Consider the following 22,058-nt stretch of genomic DNA (forward strand, 5'->3'; position numbering starts at 1 on the left):
TAAGACATCACATCATAGATAAGCCTGTTTGCTTTTCTGCAAAAAGGAAATCACAACATTTACAAAGTTTAGGCGTACTGAGTGGCTCTTCTCTGTCTCAAAATATCATTGTACTGGAGATCTTAGCAGCCTCAGCATATGATTTCTTTTCCCCTTCCTTCTTAAGTAGAGAGCTTTCAGCTTTGTTAAAGAAAGAACTTTACACCTTCTCTTTGGCATATCCGGAGTGCCAGCCCCACTACTCCTCCACTTTGAGGCCATCAGTAATTAAGTCGTTGGTGGGAGCTAAAATATTGATCATGTAGAAGTAGAACAGAGATGACTAGAACTATATTGATCACGTAGAAGTAGAACAGAGATGACTAGAACTATATTGATCACGTAGAAGTAGAACAGAGATGACTAGAACTGAGGAGCGGGAGGGCAGAGGGGTGCAGAAAGAGGGTGGATGATGGAACAAACACACGGAGGGAGGGAAGTAATTTTCAGTTTCTATAGCACAACAGGTAACTAGAGTGTACAACAATTGATTGTACATTTCAAAATAACTGCATGAGAAAAGTCTAAAGGTTCCCAAAACACAGAAAGATAATATTTGAGGAAATGGAAATGCTAAATATCCTGATTTGATTATTATACATTGCACAGGCATCAAATTAAAATACTGTACCCCATAAACAAGTACAAATAGATATCAGTTAAATATAAATATTTGGAGAAAAGGAGGATGACTCGAAAATAAATACCGTGAAAGCAGTACCTCCGCAGTCAGTCTGATGACCGAGACAACAAGAAGTGACCAATGCGTGAGTAGTCTACAATTTAAAACTTAAGAATGACTGCTGGAACTTTCCATTCAATTCTTTCAGACCAAGGGTGACAACAGGTAACTGAACTTCAGAAAGTGAAACTGTGGATAAGCAGGTGGGGTGGGGATGCTGTGATGCTGTTAGTAAGGTGCAGAGGGAAGGAACGTGCTAGCAGAGAGAGATGAACTCACAGGCAAAATGCTCATCTCCCAGGGGCCACCCAGTGCACGGAACTTCATAGAAATATGGGCAAACAGATGCTTTCACAGCATGCAGAAATCCTTGTTATATTGGTTACTTTTCTCATTGCTGAGACAAAATACCCAACACCCAAACTTAAAGGAGGAGAGGTTTATTTAGCTCACACTTTGTAGAGGTTTCAGTCCATAATCAGCTGGCTCCAAGGCAGAGTGGCAGAGGGCAACAGTTCACAGTGGCAGAAGACAGCAAAAGCAACAAGACAGAACCAAGACAGGACAAGCCTCTTTCTGTCTCTTGTACTGCGTACAGGCTACCCGCCCTAGGGCAGGTGCAGCACTCACACCCTTAATGCCAGCATTGCACTATGAGTCATTCACAAACTCTAGATTTGACCACCTCTGAAAAGCCTGCCCTCGTGCTGCCTGAGGCTTTGGGGGTACATCTAGACACAAACTGTAACACCTGGTTTCACCAGGACACACCCAGAGCACAAACATAGGCACAAGCAGATGCTGGGACCTCTAGTTAGATCCCACACTCTACACATGAGACTTGAAAGAAGGACAATAAATATGACTTATCTATTGGCACATCATTCCTCAGACCTGAAGGGTTTTCTGGGGCCATTGTCACAGGCAGGAGTTAATTTTTACTGGTTACTGACAGGTCCCTCAGCCAGTAACAACTTCTGGTTTCCCCTACCGCACAATACTTAACTTTGGTGTAAGACCGAAAGTGAGACTAAGGCTGAGTGTCAATAAAAAAGAAAAAAAAAAGATACACATCCAAATACGTGTTGTTTTCCTCAGCTCTGGCTTTGAGAAGCCTCACAGGCATTCCAGTGTTTTTGTGGCCGAAAATAACACTGCAGGTCATCCACGGGAACTCCTTTCAGAGTCTGATTCGTATGAATCAAATCCGCCCTCTGAAGTACACCGGCCACTTTTGCAGGTATCTGCTCCACACACCATTGAAGTGCTGGATGTATGTCCACGATGGCAATTCCCTTCTGCATGTCACAGACTTGACTCCCACCTTCCAGAGGAAAGACATGTACCCTTGAAAATGCCTTCTTAGTCTCCTTCCCCACTGCTCCCTCCAGAGGAAAAAAGTAAGGGAAATTCTCCCCATGAGAACAAGGCCCACTTGCATTTTTCCTCCCCATCAGATCTGTTTTGTGTACTGTATTGCCTTTTCCCGGCCCTGAATGGCACTGGACAGCTTCACGAAAAGATAAAATTTTCCACCTTTGCAGAAAAATACCCTGTTTCCTCCAGTTTCCACCCTCTCTTCTCCCCTTCTTGTCCAGCTCTCAGGAAAAACAAATTCTGCATTCACTTTCTCTGTCTTTTAAAGTCCTACTTGGTCTCTGGAGACCAAGGCCAATGAAGGTCCCAGGCCCCTTCCTAGGTCTTTTCTACCTGACCTCGTCACTCTCCTCACACACTCCCAGGGCACCAGTGAACCCCAACACCAAGCGACGGCAACATACTCCCCTCTTCAGTCCCGCTCACCCCATACAGCTCCTCCTCACCCATGGCCTTGACTAGCACATGTAAGTGACTGACTCCTCTGGGGGCTCAGGAAGTGGGTCCCAAAATACGCCTTTAAACTGAGAGCACCTGAGAGCAGCAAGTGCAGAGAAGAGCTTTCCTTAACGTTCCCTGAGGCCCCGGACACAAAGCCCACTTTTGAGTTGTACTTTTTATGACTCCCATGCACACTGACAAAGGGTATGTTTTTCTTCTGTTAACCCGCCTATTGTCTGTTTATTTCAGCAGACTGAATCACTGAACTCTCAGAAAGAAAAGGTCAATTTCCTTATATGCCTAGGCCTCTGAACCACCTCCACCCAAGTCTATTCCCACTCCCCAAAAGCCCCTTGACCCCTCATAGAGTAAAGGACACAGCAACCCTTTTCCTACCTCCAAGTTCTCCCCACCCGAGTCCCAACTTCACGCTCCCACTGAGCAGCACCTTGCCCAGACTGTCCACACCAGTGTGGCCAACTCTTCCTTCTTGGTGTCCCCACTTTGGTCTTGTCCTCACCACCATAACAGCCTTTACTCAGGCCTTGTCATCTCTCCCCAGGGACCCTCCAAGGAGCCTCTGGTACACCAGCCTTCATCCTGACCCCTCGCCTTCCACGGTCACCTACAGAAAGCACAGACCCCATCCCATTATGTCAGCTCTCTGATGAAGGGCCACCAAACCCACCTGTGCAGTCTGCCCATAAACACCCAAACAGGACAATCTGGCCACCGCCATCTCTTTTGGCTACACCATCAAGCCAATCACATTCCTCAGGACCTACCACAGTGTTCACTGTTTCCACAGTTTAGTTATATAAAGAGTAGCTCCCCACATCCATGGGGGAATGTTCCAAGACGCCCTGGACTCTCAAAGTCACAGTGAGTACCATACCTTATTTGTACTATGTTTTTTCCTATATGTATACACTTATAATAAAGTTTAATTCATAAATTAAGCACAGGAAGAGATGAGTAGCAATATCTAATAAAATAGAATGAGTATAACAATATACTGTAATGAAAGCTATGTGAATGTGGTCTCTCTCTCCTCAGTCAAGGCAAATATCAGTATTTTCAGGATGCTGTTGGTAGTGCATAACTGAAGTCACAGAAAGCAGGTCCACGGATAAGAAAGGACTACTATGTGTGCTTCCGTTGGTCAGGAAGGCCTTACATTCCTTTCTTTTCTCTTAGAATTTTGTACTTTTACTTTGGGGTGAAAGGTCATATGCCAATTCCTCTTGGAATAAACTACTGGACTAAACCCCCTTTCCACCAGGCCCCCTGTTTATCTCGCTTAACGTTCCGGGTGTGCAGCCACAAAGCACTACCATTTCCTGTAGTGGGTGATGCTCGATATGAAGGACATGTGTTTCCTCTTAAATCTCCCATTAGCCCACGCCAAAAATGACAGCTTGCCACCGTTCTATTGTTCATCGTAAACACATGTAAATGAAAGAGAATAAAAATCAAATCAGGAAGAGCACATCATACACACGACATAATGCTCAGGAGGTGAGCGGCGGTCTCTCCGCAGCCCTGGCTGTCTGATCCCCCGAGGCCAGGACATGGCAAATGTCATGATCTTCCTTGTACATGATTGGTTCTTCACTACAGGTAACAGCTGCAAGGGGCGAAAGGATATTCACCTTGACACTCACCTCAAAAGGCTGGTGGTATGCCATGACCAGTGTCCTCTGTGCATTAACAAACTGACTGAATCTAGTGATAACCTTAGGCCATACAAAAACAAGATTCTTTATAGGAGTCTCTGTCATAATACAGAAGACCCCACAGTGTGGACTTGGAAGACTACGTAAACATCTCCACAAACATGTATGTCACTTATCAAACCAATCAAGCATAAGCTGTGGTACAAGACTTAAACATTTCTCTGTACGCCTGTGGTGTACATGGTTAAAAGTAAGTTTGGAACGTGACAGATTAAGTACAATTAAATAAGTTTCTTTCTTGTAGGACTTCTTAAGTCCTTGCTGTGGCTTACATCTAGATATCCCCCCAAATCTCACAGGTGGGGCTCCTGAGAGTGACTGGACCATGGGTGTATGATACTGAATTAGCCCACTGACTGGTTTAGCACAGTTCATGGTGTGGGTGATGAATTTACTGAGAAAGGAAGACTCACCCTGGGGATGGTGGCACCATCTAACACACTGGTAGCCCGTATGGAATAACAGGGAAAGCAGAAGGAAGGCTGCTGCCTCCCACCTATCACACCATTAGCTGTTTCTTCTGTGTGATGCCCCTCTGCCATGCTGCCCCACCTTGGAGCCAGCCAGCTATGGACTGAAACCTCCACAAACTGTGAGCTACAATAAGCCTGTCCTCCTTTAACTTGTGGGTATCAGGGATTTTGCCCCATCAATGAGAAAGCAACCAAGATAAGCCTTTATTTAATATGGTACCTTGGAACTGTCCAAGAGGGGGCAGCGCCCAGAGCATTTCCCAGCCATACGGACTATTTTCAGAAACATCTCCTGGGACTCCACGGAACATTTGGGAACATTCACTTGCATGCTAATGTCATTTATTAGAATGAGATATAATTAATACCATCTGAATATCATTAATAAAATATGACATACAGAAATGGCTAACTTCCTTCAATTCAACACACTATGTCAAGCTCAACCTAATAGCAGCTCCTATTGCTATTTTCTTAAATTTCTTAACACATTTTGCACCTTTTTAAAAGTGATGTTGATGATTTTTTTTCTCTTCTCAATGAAATTTTTTTAAAAAAGAGCTGGGTGTCACAGCAGGAGTTTTCAAATATCTGAAAATGTGTACTAAGTCTGAAGCAAATACAGTAAGAACAGCCAGCTCCACATTCTTCCAGAGAAGGAACTAACAATATCCAGAAACACGGGCTACACGTCCCCATTTATTGTGTAGTTCATTCACAAATTACCTGCCTCCAAACACCTGGCTCCCCACCTTGCAGAGAAAGGAACTGCATTTCTGAACATTTAGGAAGCTAAAGCTAAACGGTGATACCATATTTCTCAGGTATCCACTATGTGTGAGGCATCAAACTGAAGGATATCAGAAAAACAGATATCCAAATCCACAGAGAAATTAGCAATCAGGCAGGAAAGCATGAATGGCAGAATGATGGTGGGATCAGATATCCAATTAATATCCCAGAAAGGTGGCCCACGAGCCTTGTTGTGAAGAAAAGCCCATGAGAGAGGGGACAGCTGCACAGGGCAAATGGATCACCATAGGTCAACACAGCCGCTGAAAAGAACAGTGCCAGGGCCAGCTCACTGAGAAACTCTAACCACTTCGATGAAGAGACAAAGAGATGGTTCTGGACAAAAATGAGGCCAGGAAGTCAGCCAAGTTAGAGGATCAACCAGCAAGCAGGAGCAAGACGACCCCATCAGAGGGACACACGACACAAGAACAGTAGCTTTGTGTGTGCATCCACTGAGCTGTCTCATCAATTCTCAAATCCCCAGAAGACGATGTAAAGAACAATGAAGCCAGTACCTGTGAACGTGCCATTTAGGCCTTACCATCCTTAATATCCCACCCCTCTACCCCACTCTCTGTCCAGACTCCTATGTCCTCAACTCCAAACATGTACTCTTTCCTGTGTGGAATGTACTTTGATATCTTCTATTCTATTTAATCCTTTGCACTTTTTAAAAAACACTCATGGTGACCCCACTTATGAGGGTTAATTTTATGTGTCAACTTCACTGGACCCCAAGATACCTAGAAAATGTGGTTAAATGTTACTATTTCTGTGTGTGTAAGGGTGTTTCTAGAAGACATTAGCATTTGAATTGGTGGCCTTCCCAGCATGGGTGGGCTGCATCTAAGCCAGTGCAAGTTGAGTAGCACAAAGACGTGGAGGAAGGTTAAATTTGGTCTGTCTTACTACTCAAGCTGGAACAATGGTCTTCTGCTACTCCCAACAACCTTGCTTATCAAAGCCTTCAGGCCTAGAATCCATACCATCAACTGTCTGGCTCTCAGGTGTTTGAACTACACAGTTGGCTTTGCAGGGTCTCTAGCTTGCAGATGGTAGATCATGGGATTTCTCTGCCTCCACAATCATACGAGCCAATACATTATAATCTAACAAATTTCTTGATGTATTCTATTTGTTCTGTTTTGTTTTGTTTTTTGTTTGTGTCTTGTTTTGTTTTGAAGAACCCTGAGTAATACACCACTGAATCCATTTCACAGTCAACAAAGACATGTATGCCTACTATACAATTCCTGGGTTACGGCAATCTGTGTTTTCCCCTTGTTACAGTGTGTGCAGTTATTCTCCAAAGGGATTTTTACACTTTTCCCTTGATAAGAAAGGGATGAAAGGGCTCCCTGCACTGTGCATTTGCCAATCTTTACTTTATCAGACTTTCTAATTTCCAATACACGGGTACGGAATCGTGTCTCATTATCTGGTTCCCTGATTAAGAGTGAGGCAGAGTTCATTTGTCAATTAGTCATTTTGGTTTCTTCTTAATGCCCATTTTTCAGCTTTGTTGTTTTTATCTTACTGACTTGAAAGAGTTCTTTACACAAAGAGAATACTAATTGCTCATAGCAAATCCACTGTGAGTCTTTATTCCCATCCCTAATTCTTTTAAAGACATTGTTGATACTGATGTTTAATTCATTGGTTTTTTATGGTATTTGCATGCATGTGTGCATGTGTGACCTTTCCCTACCTTGAAATCATAAGGAAGATACCTTCTGTGTATTTTAACGTTTTTCTCTTTGCATTTAGATCTTTAACTACAGGCATTTGCTTGAGTGTATGATAATGGACAAGGACATCATTTCATCATTTCCTGTCTGACTAATCGGCTATCCTGCATCACTTCCCACTTGATCAGTGGCACTCTCCACCCGCTCCCGGGCTCCCCTACATGTGCAATCTTGTTCTTAGGCTCACTGCTATGTGCCACCTGTACCTTTCTCTCCTCCTACCCAGATATCACACTCTCTAGTTCATCAGCAAGCACCATCAGAACCTCACTGTCCTGGTCTGTTGTGCTTCCTCAGTGTTCTGGCTTTGTGTTTCTCTTCGCCTGATAGCCAGGAACTCCTGTGCCTTTCTCTGAATCTGACATTTTTGGCTGAATTCGTACCATATTCGTATGTGTCTCCAGCAAGGAACCTGCAGATATGACATCAGCCAGCCATTCTCATAAATGCAACAACCTCTCACTTCGTACTTTCTATAATTGTCATAATTTAAATACAATTTATCAATCTTTTCAACATTCCATCAGGATCATTAAATGTGTATATTTCAACCTTCATGCATTTTACAGGACAAGAGCCTACAGGACTGACAAAATAATGGGGCCTAAAATCTAAATATTCAAGAAAAAGCTAGAAAAGAACCCCCACACTTTTCCTGTAAGCAGACGCATATTCATAAAGCTATTCTATGAGGAGACATCCGACTCACTACGGGCATTAGTATTCTGAAGTCACAGAATGGTTCCATTTGTAGTAGAAAAATAAATAAACCCAGGCCTTTTCTTCTCTTTGCAGTTCTGCTCACAGCGATTCATTCTGGCTAACTGACATTTAAAAATATCCATTTTGCTACCACTTTTCTTTCTAAGAAGGAATATGCTTTTCAGCTGGGAAGCTGTAGAGAATCGTGATGAGCACATTCACTTAAACGACGGGCCTATTACACTGTGGATGGGTGGGAGCAATCGCAGAGACAGCACAGTGCCTGCTCCACTGCAACTGATTTGGATCCTCTATTAGTATTTCAGGATACATAAAGACTCCAGCAGGTCCTTTCTGGGCGGAGATGAAAAAAATACTTTATACCTTACACCTTAGGGGTATAAATTGAATCAACCCATGGTTCCATCAGAACCCAATAACACCCCGAGTTCATTAAGGAAAACTGCAAGAAGCCATTTCACAGTGGACAGTTCCCAGAGGGTAGATGGATTGGGGTGGCTGTTCGACCCCAGGTGCCCAGAGGATCAGCATTTCACAGTAATTTGTGAGATTGCTTTCCCACAAGCAACATCTCCCTTCACAAACTGTCCTGACTGCCAGTTATAAACAAAATAACTTGTCCTTCTGCAGAAGCCTCCAAAATCCTTTAACGTTTTCCGTGCCAGGAGTGGTAGATACATGTGATGAACTGAAGGATGAAGCATGTTCACAACTTAGAAAATTAAATGGAACAGAAAAGGCCATGTTGTGAGGACAAATATAAACCCACAAACTTTAAAAGCAGGTAACTGAGAAAATACCTAGGAAACTCTCAGCCAAACCCCTTAGAAATCATGCAGCTCTCTGAAGTTTAACCCTGCTTCCTTGGAAAGGAGCTGCGGTCTCTCCCTCTCTCAAATGCCTTGTGAATGTGTCCTCTCCAAAAGCCACCACAGGAGCCGCGAAGATAGCGCTCGGTGGCACAGTGCCTGCCTGGCAAGTGCAAGGTCCTGCGTTGAATTCCCAGTACCAAAAAGAAACAAAAAACCAAAACAAAACAAAAGCCACCAAAAAACCCACGCAGGACACCTGTGATGAGAACATTCCAGTTCCATACCAGGGAATTCCTGCTTAAGCACTGCATGGGGATTATTAGAGTTCACCCAGACCAAACTAGATTGTGGATTAGAAAGTGAAATAAATGAAGCTGCTATGTTTTACAAAAACATCCAAGTTGTTTCAAATAGCAAGACCTGTAGCCTTCTACTACCTTGGAAGCAAAATGGTGGTTCTGGATCAGGTCTGACGCTCCAGGATCCCTGCTTGTGCCCTGGTCAGTCTGCATCTTGCAGCCTCAGAACCGGCACAGAGCTTCCCCAATGGGACACCCCAAGTTGTCCTCTCCTTTGGGAGTCCCAAAGCTACCACTTCCCTATATATGGCACTCAGAAAAGAAGACTCACCCAAGGTTACTGGATGTTCCTTCTCTTAAAATCCGTAAGAACCCATGGAACCTATCAGAAGCTCAGACCAGCTCTGGGCAGCAGGGCACACAGTCCCCACCTGGCTCATCCTTCTTACCTCTAACAACCTCCCCTTTGCTGCCCACTCTGCAAACACACCCTAACCCCTACACCAGCTTCCTCCTCAGCCCACCTGAGCCTATTCACCTTCAATCCAGAACCCCTTCCCCCTCCCGGGGCTCCCCTTGTTGAGAACCTAGCTGACAGTTGAGCTCCGCTCCTACAGATTCCACAGGGCAAGAACAAACCAAGTGCCAATCACAGGTGTGACCAGAACTACACTACAGCTTTGCAAAAGCAACCGGAGCTGCCCTTCATCCCCAGCAAGCTGAGGAGGCCACCTTTGGACCCAAGATGGAATTCTTCTGCCAAGCTCCTGCGTATTTCACAATAGTTACCTTCTCAAAGCAGACTACGAGTTGACTATCCCTTACCCAAAATGCTTGGGACCAGAAATGCCTGGGGCTTTGGAGGTTTTAAGATTTGGAAATATTTTCATTATACTTTTCATGTTGATGTTCCAAATGCTTCAGATTTTGGAGCATCTTGGCTTTTAAATTTTCGTATTAGGGATGCTCAACATGTATTAGTTGCCTGTGTTGGACAGTGAAAGATTTTCAGTCGTGACTGTTGTAGGAATCTACTGTCAAAGTAAATGGGAATCTAGGTTGGGGGTCACAAATAAATAATTGAGTGAGATGAGGACAACGGTTTACAGAAACACTAGCATGGCAGGGAGGGAAGAGGTGGGGTAAGCACGTTGTTATTGCTGTCATGGGCAGGCAGAGAGGCATCAGCCCCAGGCAGGGCACATGCCCAGCAATGACCCCATGTTCATTCACTCCTTGGCTGTGACTCAAACCCCAGCTTTAATCTCACTGTACTCAGGCAAGCACATACTGGCTTATACACATAAGGGTTCCAGGAAGCAAAAAGCCACAGCCCTTGCCTGTCCCACCTACAGTGCAGCATCCCTCCAGTAAAGCAATCCCACTCCCTGCATATCAGAGCCAAAAATGACTCCTTGCAAGGATACCCCACATTTCTTACCAAAAATGAGTGGTTTGGTAATGTCCCGAAAAACCTCCTGATGATCAAATCTTTCTGGAATAAAACAGCAGGGAACAGAAAATTACTCAGGTTTCAAAAATGACACAGGTGTTTATACAGAGCTCCTTCAAGTATAAAAATCTAAATGCATGAGAGGTTTTGAATCACCTATAAAAGTGAAGAAATTATAACTCTAATGAGATGATCAGAAATTACCTTAAACAAATAAAGTGTTTCTTTAGTCATTTCATCATGTAATTATTGCCTTTAAAACAACATGTTGGGCAAATAAAGCAATAGCTTGGGTACCATTCTGGAAGGAGAGATTCCCTGCATATTAATGAAGTTCCTCAAAGCCCTCATGAATATGCATTTTCCCGCAACAAAGCTTGACCCCAGCAGTTTGCAGAACCAGTGTTTTGTGACACTTTCAGATGGAAACTGGCGTGTATGTGGGGGTTGGAGGGGAATGAAGAGCGATGAAAGGAAGTTCTCTCACTTCCTCTGTCTAGGGTCTCTGTCTACCTTTCCCCATGGACAAAATGGTTTCCTAAAGAGATCTGGGAAGAGGTGAGTAGATCCCACACTTCCCCCTGACAGAAAGCTTTTAAATGAAAGCTGAAGAGGACAGCCAACAGACTCAAAGGATTCGAGGCCAGATCCTTGGGTGAGATCAAGAATTCACAGTGGCAGCAACACTACAGAAAACAAAGAAGCAGGAAGCCTGTGGTGGACCTAAAGGGGCAGTATTGTGCCTACACACCGCATCTCAATTCTTCTCCATCCAATTTGGCTGAAGACAAAGTTATAAAAGGTTTTGGGCTTTCTTTGGTCCTTTCAAAACTATAGCAATGGCAGCCACCTCCATGGCGCCCCCTTGGCGGGAAAGCTGAGACCTCCGCGGATAGCTGTGCTGATTGGACAGCAGGTCATGTTCAGTCTGATCCCGGAGTGTAACATCACAGGCGACAGCATCACCCACCGAGGAAGAGAAACAGGGTCTTGCTATCGTCCCAGCAGACAATGGCTTGTACTTTGTCACAGGTCTAATCTGGACTTGGCATTATTGCTTTTCTAACAATGCCAGGTGGTGGCTTTCAGTTCCCTGGGTAGACGTTCTTAGCAGTGGGTTTTAATTAGGGAACTTCCTTTACCCCAACTGGCCCAGTGCAGATGTTTGTGATCCAGACATAATGGAAAATGATGATACACCTTAGAAGGCTGAGGATGTTACAATTTTGACCCAATTCCCTGTAGTGAGAACCACAGAACTGTGAATCCGCTCACCCTACACAGGAGTAACTGGACATCTGCATGGCTGTTCGCTTCTTTCCAAGGGTGTGGTGAGCATACTGGCTTTCAGCGCCGGTTCTTTGAGCAACACACACTCTAGCCCTTTGAATGGAGGCCTCATTACACCCAAGTGAGCACCACCCAGAAGGCATCTCAACCACACACACGCTTCCTAAGTACAGTCACTGTGGACCACTTGCTTCCCAAGTGAGCACAGACAAAGCACTTCACAGCACTGGCCTCCATTTCACATGCACAAAATGTGGAAAACAAGAACTACTTCAAAGGCAGTTGCTGAAAGGAAACAAAACCCCCAGAATACACCTCATTCTCATCAAATAGAATTCTCTTCCTTTCTCCCAAAGCTCACCATCTTGGGACCTCCAAAACTACGGAATGTGTGGGCTAGTGGTAGAACTAAATGTAGCACCTGATGGCAGGACTCTTTCCTGGAAGGCAGAGGAAAGAGCTCCGGTTCTATATTCCATTACAAGCGCTCAAACAGGATTTGTCCCTCCAAACTCGTGTCAGAGTTCACTCCCCCTGTGAGGTATCACAAAGGTGGAAACAATCTGGTTATGGTGCTCCGCAGTGGGGGCTGTGAGAGGTGATCTGTATTAGACAAGGCCATCAGGGGGTGCCCTCAAAACTGGCGGCTCTGTACTGGTGGTTTTGTAAGAAGAGGGAAAAAACCAACACACAAACAAGTGCTCTCCTTGGCTTGTCACACGATGCCCTGCACCATCTAGGACTCTGCCAGCAGAAAATCCACCACCAGATGCAGGCCCCTGATCCTGGGCCTCCAGAACCATAAGCTGAAAGAAATTTCCTTTCTTCATGAATATCCAGCTTCGGATATTTCATTATAACAATGGAAAAGGAACTAATACAGAGAGAAAGACAGGCCTGACACCCCCTGTCCTCTCCAGACACTGCCCATGCCAGCGTGGGCAGCTGTGACCAAGAAGGGTACGGGGAGGAGACCAGAGGGCTCAGTCTACCACCACAGGCTGGAATTTCCCCATAAGCCTGTAGGGCCCTCAGCATGGCTCAGTCCAGTGTGGGTCTCTGAAGATTCCTGTCTGCCCTGGCTCCAGGTTCCCCACTTGTATTTGGCCCAGAGGCACTTTAGGGAAGCCCAGAACCTGTTTGACCATGCACGGGGAGGTCTGCTCACTGCCTCCTTCCCTGGAGGGAGCTCCACTGCTCTCCCTCTGCATCTCCTGAGTCTCAGAGTCCCCAGGAAGGACACAGTCTCACTTGTCTGTACCCGAGCATCCCCTGCAGGCTCCACATGGGTTCCCAACAAAGGCACACAATCATAAAAACCACTTGGGAACAATGGCAGCACACTGCACCTTATATAAACACTTTTCCATATGAGGAACAGGCCCACATCTGAACTCAATTTAGAATCAGTTTTTAAGTGTCTATTTATAGGCATCACACAGCCAATCCTGGTGGACGGTGGAGAAGTCAGGGCTCTGGGCTCCTGTCCATTGCAATTCATTTGCATTCTTTTCATGTTCATCTTCTCTAATTTCCCAGCAGCATTTTAACTCAAATGCAAGGTCACCTACCACTTGGACCCAGCACCACTTAGCAGTTTCTCTAGAGAAAAACACTAATTTTCTTCCCCATGCAGCAGCGCCCTATCCCCACCCTCCCCAGGACCCTGTACTGTGATGGCTAAAGTGGAGCCGTGTTGTTTGGATGACCTGCGTCTCTGGATAGAAGGTCACTTTAAAGGCATGCTCCGTAAGGTCGTGAGACCTGGGAAGGTTCTGCAGGGGTCAGTCATCATCTCTCCATCTGGCTCTGAGTCACCACCCAGCCAGGCACATTGCAGCTCCATCCCAGTGACTGGAAAGAACACAAAAAATGCCTAATGGCTCACTTAGATTACTTGGGCTTTTCCTTGTAGCTGTGGGTGGTCCAGCCATTCCTACAACTTCCAAACATGTTTCTTCATTCCCTTTTCCCCTAGCCTTCTCCCAGAGAGACAGGAAGGGCTGGGCCATTCCTCAGTATCTCTTGGCCATTGTGATTACACAGAGAATGGTCAGAGCCTGCTCTTCTTTCTGAAATCCACAATTATTTTTGGAATTACTCCCTAATCCTTTGCAGTCTTCAGGCTGGAAATTGAGTCTTTGGGTCCCCACATGAGACCAAAACCCTCTGCCCTCCGAGCCATTTCTCCATTCATAAGTTTTGGTTTGGGTTTGGAGGCTGGGAGGACTTTGACCAGGGAGCCCAGCTTCCCAGAAAGACATGCAAACACCAGCCACTGGCTTCTTCTTGACACTGCTCAGGACTGCAAATTGCAGAGTGTGGGGGCTTTGTCTACAGCCCTGCGTCCACAGCAGAGTGCAGACACAGAGAGCACTTGCAATCAATCAACAGCCGCAGCTGCCTGGCTCCAAATACTGTGCAAGGTCTGGTTCTCACAGGAAGATTGTTGCTGAGGCTGCTGGCTTTCAGTTTCAAGACTGATTAATTTTCTCATAAGACACCACTTCAACTGCCATGGTTGGTTCTGTATTATTTGACATGCAAATTTCTGGCAATAAATTGGATCTGTGATCAAACACTGCCTTTGAAATGCCATGTTTCTGGCTACTCTGGAGGTAAACAGAAACGATAAATATGCTTCAGAGTGGATGGCTGCAGATTGGCTGACTGCCTTTGATTCCTGTAGAGGGGAGCGGGGTTTAGATCCAAAACTGTCTTCAGGACTCAACGTAGCCCAAGTAGCTGGGGAGGGGGCTGGAGCAAGGAAGCCACTTAGGCTGAAAGAATCTTATGGAATCAACCCCCAGGCAGGTCAGCTTATGTAAATACCCAGCAAAGCAAGGGTCACTGGCCCAGACGCACAAGCAGGTACAGGGGTGGACGGAATGGGTATAAGAACCAATCCCTTTACTCTTTTTTTAAAAAGTTAAGACAGCAGTTACAACTTCACAAACTCCCAGATATGGAAAGTACCCAGGGGAGGCAGCTATGCATGGGGCAGGGGGCCCACAGGCATAGTCATGCCCAGCACTGAGATAGGAAGTCTGGGTGGCATTGAGAATCCTGATCTTACCCAGGACCAGGGGACTCACCCTCAGAGTGGCAGGGAGTTCAGCTGGGCTGCCTCTAATCTCATCTCTTCTTCCCACGGACCCCAGAGCTGAGGCTTAGTTCCCTTGAGTTTAATAGATAATAACCCTGCCCTTTTTAAGGGGCTGGTCGCTGGGCACACAGGCTTGCAAATATCCAGGGCACTGTGCCTGGGATGTAGAACAGGTGGAATCTGATGTGGTATAACAACGCTTGAGACTTACTTCCTAACAGGACATTCTGGCCACACTGGGAAAAGGTCCCGGGACGGGCACAGAAGGGGTCTGCGCAGAACAGCTTGGCTCGAATATGTATGAAAAGCCCAGCTGAATGCTGCAGCCTGCTCAGCCACGGCTCTTGCCAATACCAGCCCAGCAGCTGCAGCCAGCACCAAGCTCCAGATGCCCCTGGGCTTCAGCACCAAGGCATGGGGAAAAGCTTGAAACGGGGGCCCATGTTTGCGTGGCCTTCGTGGGGCAGTCTGCACTGGACTGCCTCCGGAGGGGAGCAGGTAGCTGGCAGAGGTCAGCATGGAGCGGGAGCTTTGCTGTAAGATCTCCTTGGACCTAGTGTTGCAGGTCAGCCCAGCTTCCCCTAGAGAGATGCAGAAAGAGGCCCCAGTGTCCCCACCGGTGTAACTACAACCACTGTTCACCTGCAAAAGGATTTTGAGGAGGGAGGATGTGTGCTTCCCTACGCCAGAATATATATATTTTTTTACAAAGGGCTGGTGTGGGGGGTGTGTCCTGTCACTTTCTGACGGAACATACAGGGACAGTACATAGATGGGCAAAGTCCTTCCTGAGATGAGAAAGAAAAAGGGCCCCAAGGCACCACTGCAAGAACTGGTCAAAGTCACATTTCTAAGGAAAAGAGCAGCTAGGCGCAGGGAGGCACCCAGGTCTTCAGAGCCAGTGGGAAGGTGCGGGTCAGGCGTGGGGGCTGACACCAAAACTGGGCTGCTCCAGCTTAAGTGAAAACCAAAGTGCTAGTTACAGGTAAATTTTTAAAAGTCTGAATAGCCAAGTCCCTAAGCTGGCTGGAAAATAAAAAAGTACTCCCATGCTAATGAGTCTATTTATAAATATAAGCATGGATTATTTTTCCCCTTGCAGACAAGTAGCTGCATCTTCAGAATAAAAAGCTCAAAGCTTGGGACTCTCCCTTGTGCGAATGTTTTGGGGACAAACTGTACTTTAGTCTCCAATGGTCTCCAAGTTTCAAAAACAAGCTCCAGAGTGGGGGCAGGTGGCTTCTTAACAATGCTATTAACAATACTTAGAAGTACAAATTGCTCTGATTAAAATGGTCAATAAACTCTATGCTTGGAAAACGTATCTTTCAAACTCTGGGGGTGACCAGCCACATCAGATGAGTGATCCTCTACCCCCAGGTCCACACTTGCTTCTGCAGATTTGAGTAAGACAGACTCTGCTGGGCGGTCAGCTCTCTGAGTGAGGGGTAACCCTTTCACGGCGACTTCCTCTTTCCAGCTGTGGGGCCCAGGCGGCCGCCATGAAGGCAGAGTTAAGGATGCAGACGTGGAGTGTTTCAATCTGTTTCAAAACTCAGAAATTTGCTCGAAAACTAAATTGGCTTCTAGAACTGAGAAATGTGTTCTAAAACCAACATTCAATATCTCTATCACTTTTTCTGTGTTTTGTTTTTAAATAAGTCAGATGTCGTATAACATTTCAATCAACAATGGCCACATATGCAAGGGTGGCCCTGTAGGGTTACAGGGCCTAGTGACACAATAGTCACCTTTGTTTGTGTAAGCACGCTCTGAGTTTATGTTTGCACAACAAACTGCCTAATGACACATTCCTCAGAATGAATCCCACATGGACGCAGGGCTGTGAACCCAAGGGTTCCTTACAGCAGCATTGAGAGAGCTTATACACGTTAGATTTAAAACCAAAGGTGTCTTGTACCAGCTTTGTTTTCATCTTCAATAAATTTGCACTTGTGCAGCCCACAGCATCAGGGAGACAGAAACACAGTTCCCTGTACCCACCTTGGCAAGGAAGCTTACCCTATAATCTCGGCCATATTTTTCCAATGATCTCCATATTAAACCAATCCTGTTTCTAGAGTCCTTGCCAGAGGACAGTGAAACACTGAGGTATTAAAAACTGGAACTCCACGCCAAGACTGTCCATGTCACAGGGCCAAGCACGATGCCAGCAGGAGGCCAGGACAGAAGGGAAGGGAAGGCTTGCAGGCAGGCTCAACCACACCTGCGTCTGACCCCAAGGAGAGGAGGACCGGAAGAGGGTTCACACCAGCCCTCCCAGGCTGCCTCTGTCTGGCTGTCCTTCTCATTATTATTCTTCCGAAGCAAATGAGGCTTCTATTTTTGCTGCAAGGAGCCTGATGCCTTCCAATTCCCAGGCGTCTCCTGGAGGGAGGCTAGGATTTCGTTCTCTATTCAGGCAGCTCAGGGATTGAAGGGAGGGCTGTGTACACAGGGCTGAAAGCCAGGAGAAGCCGTTCCTGCCAATCTTATCAAATGAGGACACGGCGCTCGCCAGGGCTCCAACCCAGGGCAAGGTGAGGAAGCCTGCACACACGCAATCATGCAGGGCCAACCACATCCAGGTATTGCGCTTCGTCAGGCAGCTCACAAGCACCAACTGTTTGCTATGGTCTGACTGTCTCCCCCACAATTTGTGTTGGAAATATTATCCCCAGTTGTAGCAGTGTCGAGCACCAGGCCCTTCAAGGGGTATTTAGGTCATGCAGGCCCTGCCCTCAGGAAGGGATTAATGCTGTTATCAAGGAAATGGGTCAGTTATCACAAGAGTGCATTCCTGATAAAAGGAGGAATTCAGTACCCCTTCTCCTTCCTCCATAGGTCATGCAGCAAGAAGGATGCACAGAAAGCCAGATAATGTTAACTTAATGTCCCAAAATTAAACACCCAAAACCAGGTCCAAATAAACTTCTATTGTTTATAAACAGCCTGTGGTATTTTGTTACAGCAGCAGAAAGTGGCCTAAGACACTATTTCACAGATCAAAATCATTTAATCCCTCAGCCCCACTGTGAGCAGTGACAGCCACCACCACCATTTTACAGATGAGAAAACTGAGGCACAGACAAATTAAGAAGTGTGCTCAAGGCCACACAAGAAGTGGTGGAACTGAGATTTAATCCTGGAAGTGTGCCCCAAAATCCACGCCTATAGCTATATATATGTATGGAGGCAGGAAAGAGAAAGATATTTATAACACGTAAACCAAACAAAGGATTAGAGTGATCAAAAAGACAACAGAAAAACGTACAAAGGTGTGACTGGTAATTCACAGGACAGCAAGTATATGAAACAAACACACACTTATGTGAACACAAATATCGGAAAAGATGCTCAGACTCACTGGCAGGCAAGGAAATGCAAATTAAGACCTCATATAGATAACACTCTCTCAGCCTGACAAATATTAAAAACATCTGACAATACCAAGTGTTGTCAAAGAAAAGGAGAAAAAGAAACTCATACGCTATAGGTGTGAATGCTCATTAGCACACCCACATATTTTGGAAAGCAATTTGGCTGCTTCTAGTAAATTTTAAGATTCACGGCCTCCATCATATGCCAATTCTAATCCTTGCTAACTACTGCAGAAAAATGTGGCTTATGTTACAGATACATGTACAGAAGTATCCACGGCACTCTTGTTTATGACAGCAGGAGTGAAAACTGTCTAAATAGCCATCGATGAAGAAGAGTCTTCTGGTCCTACACTGACATCACACATGGAATTGAAAAGACACAAAGGGTAACGTCCTGTTTTCACATGCAACTCTCTCACATAGGAGAGGAGGTAATCACAGAAAAACAAAGTCATAATCTGGTACATAATACTTAAAAACAAAATACAAAAGTAGTGGGGGAGATGTATGTACAAATGTAGCAAATTATGGACAAGTTCCAGGCTCCAACAGTGGTCATCTCTGTGGGAGATAATAACAGGGGGAGAGGCTCCAAATACATTGGTCATTATGATGTAATAAAAGTCCACAAATTCTTTGACACTCTCTTCAAAAAGTGGAGCCCAATACTCCTCCTCTTGCAGACTGCACTTAGTAACTTGCTTCTAGTGCACGTAGAAGTCTGCGTGACTAATGAGCCCAGTCATGAAAGGAATTGTGGCTTTCTCTTTTATCTTCCTTGGATCACTCAGTCTTGGGAAAGCCAGCTGCCATGTTGTAAGGATGCTCAAGCAGCCCTGTGGAGAAGTTTATGTACCAAAGGACTGAGGCCACCCCACCAAGAGCCTTCTGAAATAGACCTTGGAAGTGGATCCTCCATCCAATCAAGCATTCAGAAGACCACAGTTCCATCTCATCTCTTGACCCTGACCTAGAACCACAAAGCTATGCCACTTGCACATTTTTGACCCACAGATTCTATGTGATATAATAAATGCTTACTGCTCCACACCACAGTTTGGACATAATTTGTTACACTGACATAGGCAATGGTAATATTCTCTACCTCAGGTAGCTTGCAGGCTCATAGGTGTCAACAAATTGCTCCTTTTACCTTTTTGTATGCTGCTGTGGACTGAATGCTTGTGTCCCTTTAAAATTCGTATGTTGAAATTCTAGCTCTCAAGGTTATGTATTAGCAGGTGGCACCTTTGGAGGTGAAGTGGTCATGGAGGTAGAGCCTCTTGAGTAGGATTCATCTCCTTACAAAGAGAGCCCCAGGGAGCTCCCTTGCTCTTTCTGCCATGTAAAGACACAGGAAAAGCATAATCATCTGGAACCAGAAAGCAAGCCTTCATCAGACACCGAATCAGCTGGCACCTCAACCCTGGACTTCTGGCTTCAGAACTGTAAGAAGTAGGTTTCCATTGTTCTTAAGCCACCCAGGCTATGGTGTTTTGTCATAACAGCCTAAGCAGACTAAGACATACACCAAATACAGTAAAACCTTGGTTTACGAGTATAATTTGTTCTGGAAACATGCTTGTAATCCAAAGCACTTGTTTATCAAGTGAATTTCCCTAAAAGAAATAATGGAAACTCAGATGATTTGTTCCACAACTTTAAAATATTCATATAAAAATGATTATAGTATCGTAATACAAAATAATAAAGAAAATACAAAATAGAAAGAAAAATAAACAAATTAACCCACATTGACCTTTGCAAACCTTCATGGTTGATGTAAGGGAGACAAGAGAGAGGGTTGTTGTGTAGGACGACTTTCACTATCAGGAACTCATTGTTGTCTGTTGGCTCAATGGAATCTTTTTCTCTTCTGCAACTTTAACAAAGAACCTATCAAATGACACTTTCGTCTCCTTTGGAGGACTTCACAGAAATGTGACATCGCACTGTCATTAAACAGATTTATCACTCATACTGCTACAGCCTTATGCAGGCGGTGACTTTCTGAAAAATTTTATGCTGTTTCACACATTTTACATATCTCCCTAATCTCATTTGAAGTGGGGGATTCCACTGCTTTTCCTCCTCCTGCGAAGACAAGATCATCTCCATAACTTCTTGCTGTTGGGAGATGACCACCCATAATCCCGCAGAAAGAGAGAGGAGGACCACTGGTGCAGGTGTGATCATGTGACATTCAGCACCATGCACTACTTGTATTGTAAGACATTGCTTATCAAGTTAAAAGGTATTAGAAACGTTCAATCCTTTTGCAGAACACTCACAGAACAAGTTACTCGCAATCCAAGGCTTTATTTTATAGCAAAATTTTAATCCAAAAAACTAATTTAAAAAAAGAAGCAAAAGAGGCCACAATGACCTGCTGAGTACAGCCTGACAAAGTGCAGTGCCTTCTTGCACAAAGCCAGGCATACACCACAGTGACACACAGGAGGTGGAAGACACAAAGTTACCAATCAGTACTGACACAGGAAATGCTGCCTGTCCCACGGACCAGTCGGGAGTACAGACAGGTCACAGACAGGCACACATTTCCTCCTCTGGGTGTTGAGGAAATCCTTCTCTCCACAAGCAGATACAGAAGTTAGAGAAGACCCCACAAGAAGAGTGGGGAGTCACTGGGAACTGTGCTTGGGCAGGGAAGAAGGGAACAAGGATGGGCTGCATTAAATATTAAACCAGGGGGACAATTCCAGGGAGAAGAGTGGGCATGGAAGCCTGCAAGGCAGGGCGGCCCACGCCCTTAGAGGGCTGGCCGGCGCGACGGCCCTGGGAAGCACCCAGGATGGTCTGCCTCCTCATTTTCCCTTGTGGGTCCTGAATTCAGCAAAGAAGAGCAGGACACACAGCCACCAGCACCTGGCCAACAGCATCTCTGTCCTTCTCTATGTCTGCCTGTGTCTCTTTCCTTCAGGTTTCTAAAAGCACAAGAGCATTTCATTCCTTAGGACCCTGCTATTGTTTGGGTCTGGAAAACCCCCAAAGTCCAGTGTGTAGAGGCTTCTTCCCAGCTTGGAGATACCGGAAGGTGGTGGGACATCCGAGAGGCGAGGCCGAGGGAGGGGTCTTAGTTTTCAAGTGTGCCCCTCTTCTCTCCCCCACCTCCCTCTCTCCCCTGTTGCCAGCATGAGGTAAATGCTTTTGCTCTCCGACAGTGACAGGGCCAGCTGATCAAGGACGGGAGCCCCGTAGGTGTGAGCCAAACTCTTTCTACAGCCGTGTTCTCAAGTGTCTGTCATAGCCCGCAGATGGAGGACCAGCTGAGTTGCTCAGAGTGGACTGGCCCAGCTAGAGCAAGCAAAACCAGTTAGCCCACCTCAATCCTGAAGACCCACCACCCAAGCGCTAAAAGTCACTCACTTTAAATCCTTGAGAACAAAAATCCAAAACCCCACAATGTGCGCTATTCCCCTAGATTAACTCATTCAAAGAAAAAACAATGTTTAAAATCCATCTGATTTGAAACAGCCACTCCTTCCACCACCGTCTGACAACAAACACAACAACAATGCTTAATATATTCTGAGCTTGCTTTCCTTTCTGAAAACACAAAGGAGAATTTAAATCACCCTTTCCGTGTTCCCCTCTTGACCTCCAATGTTGGAAAAACGCCTGCGAGACTCTGGATCTGTGTTTTGTTTGTCCTCATTACTCACTGCCCTCTGGCTGGTAGG

General features: G+C 45.6%; 1 protein-coding gene across 3 annotated transcripts in view; it reads right to left on the reverse strand.

The window, feature by feature from the left end:
- Positions 1 to 22,058, reverse strand: part of Apba2 (amyloid beta (A4) precursor protein-binding, family A, member 2) — a 201,215-nt gene that overhangs the window by 111,123 nt on the left and 68,034 nt on the right. For 2 of the 3 annotated variants that reach the window (XM_013512683.1, XM_005381660.2), the window contains exon 3: positions 10,567 to 10,620. The exons of the other annotated variant lie outside the window; for it this stretch is intronic. The gene's annotated coding sequence lies outside the window, so the exon portion shown is untranslated. The remainder of the gene's footprint in view (positions 1 to 10,566; positions 10,621 to 22,058) is intronic. 3 annotated transcript variants of the gene reach the window in all.

This window comes from Chinchilla lanigera, unplaced genomic scaffold, assembly GCF_000276665.1.
Source record: "Chinchilla lanigera isolate Chin_1 unplaced genomic scaffold, ChiLan1.0 scaffold00015, whole genome shotgun sequence".
In the NCBI taxonomy this organism is placed as follows: domain Eukaryota; kingdom Metazoa; phylum Chordata; class Mammalia; order Rodentia; family Chinchillidae; genus Chinchilla; species Chinchilla lanigera.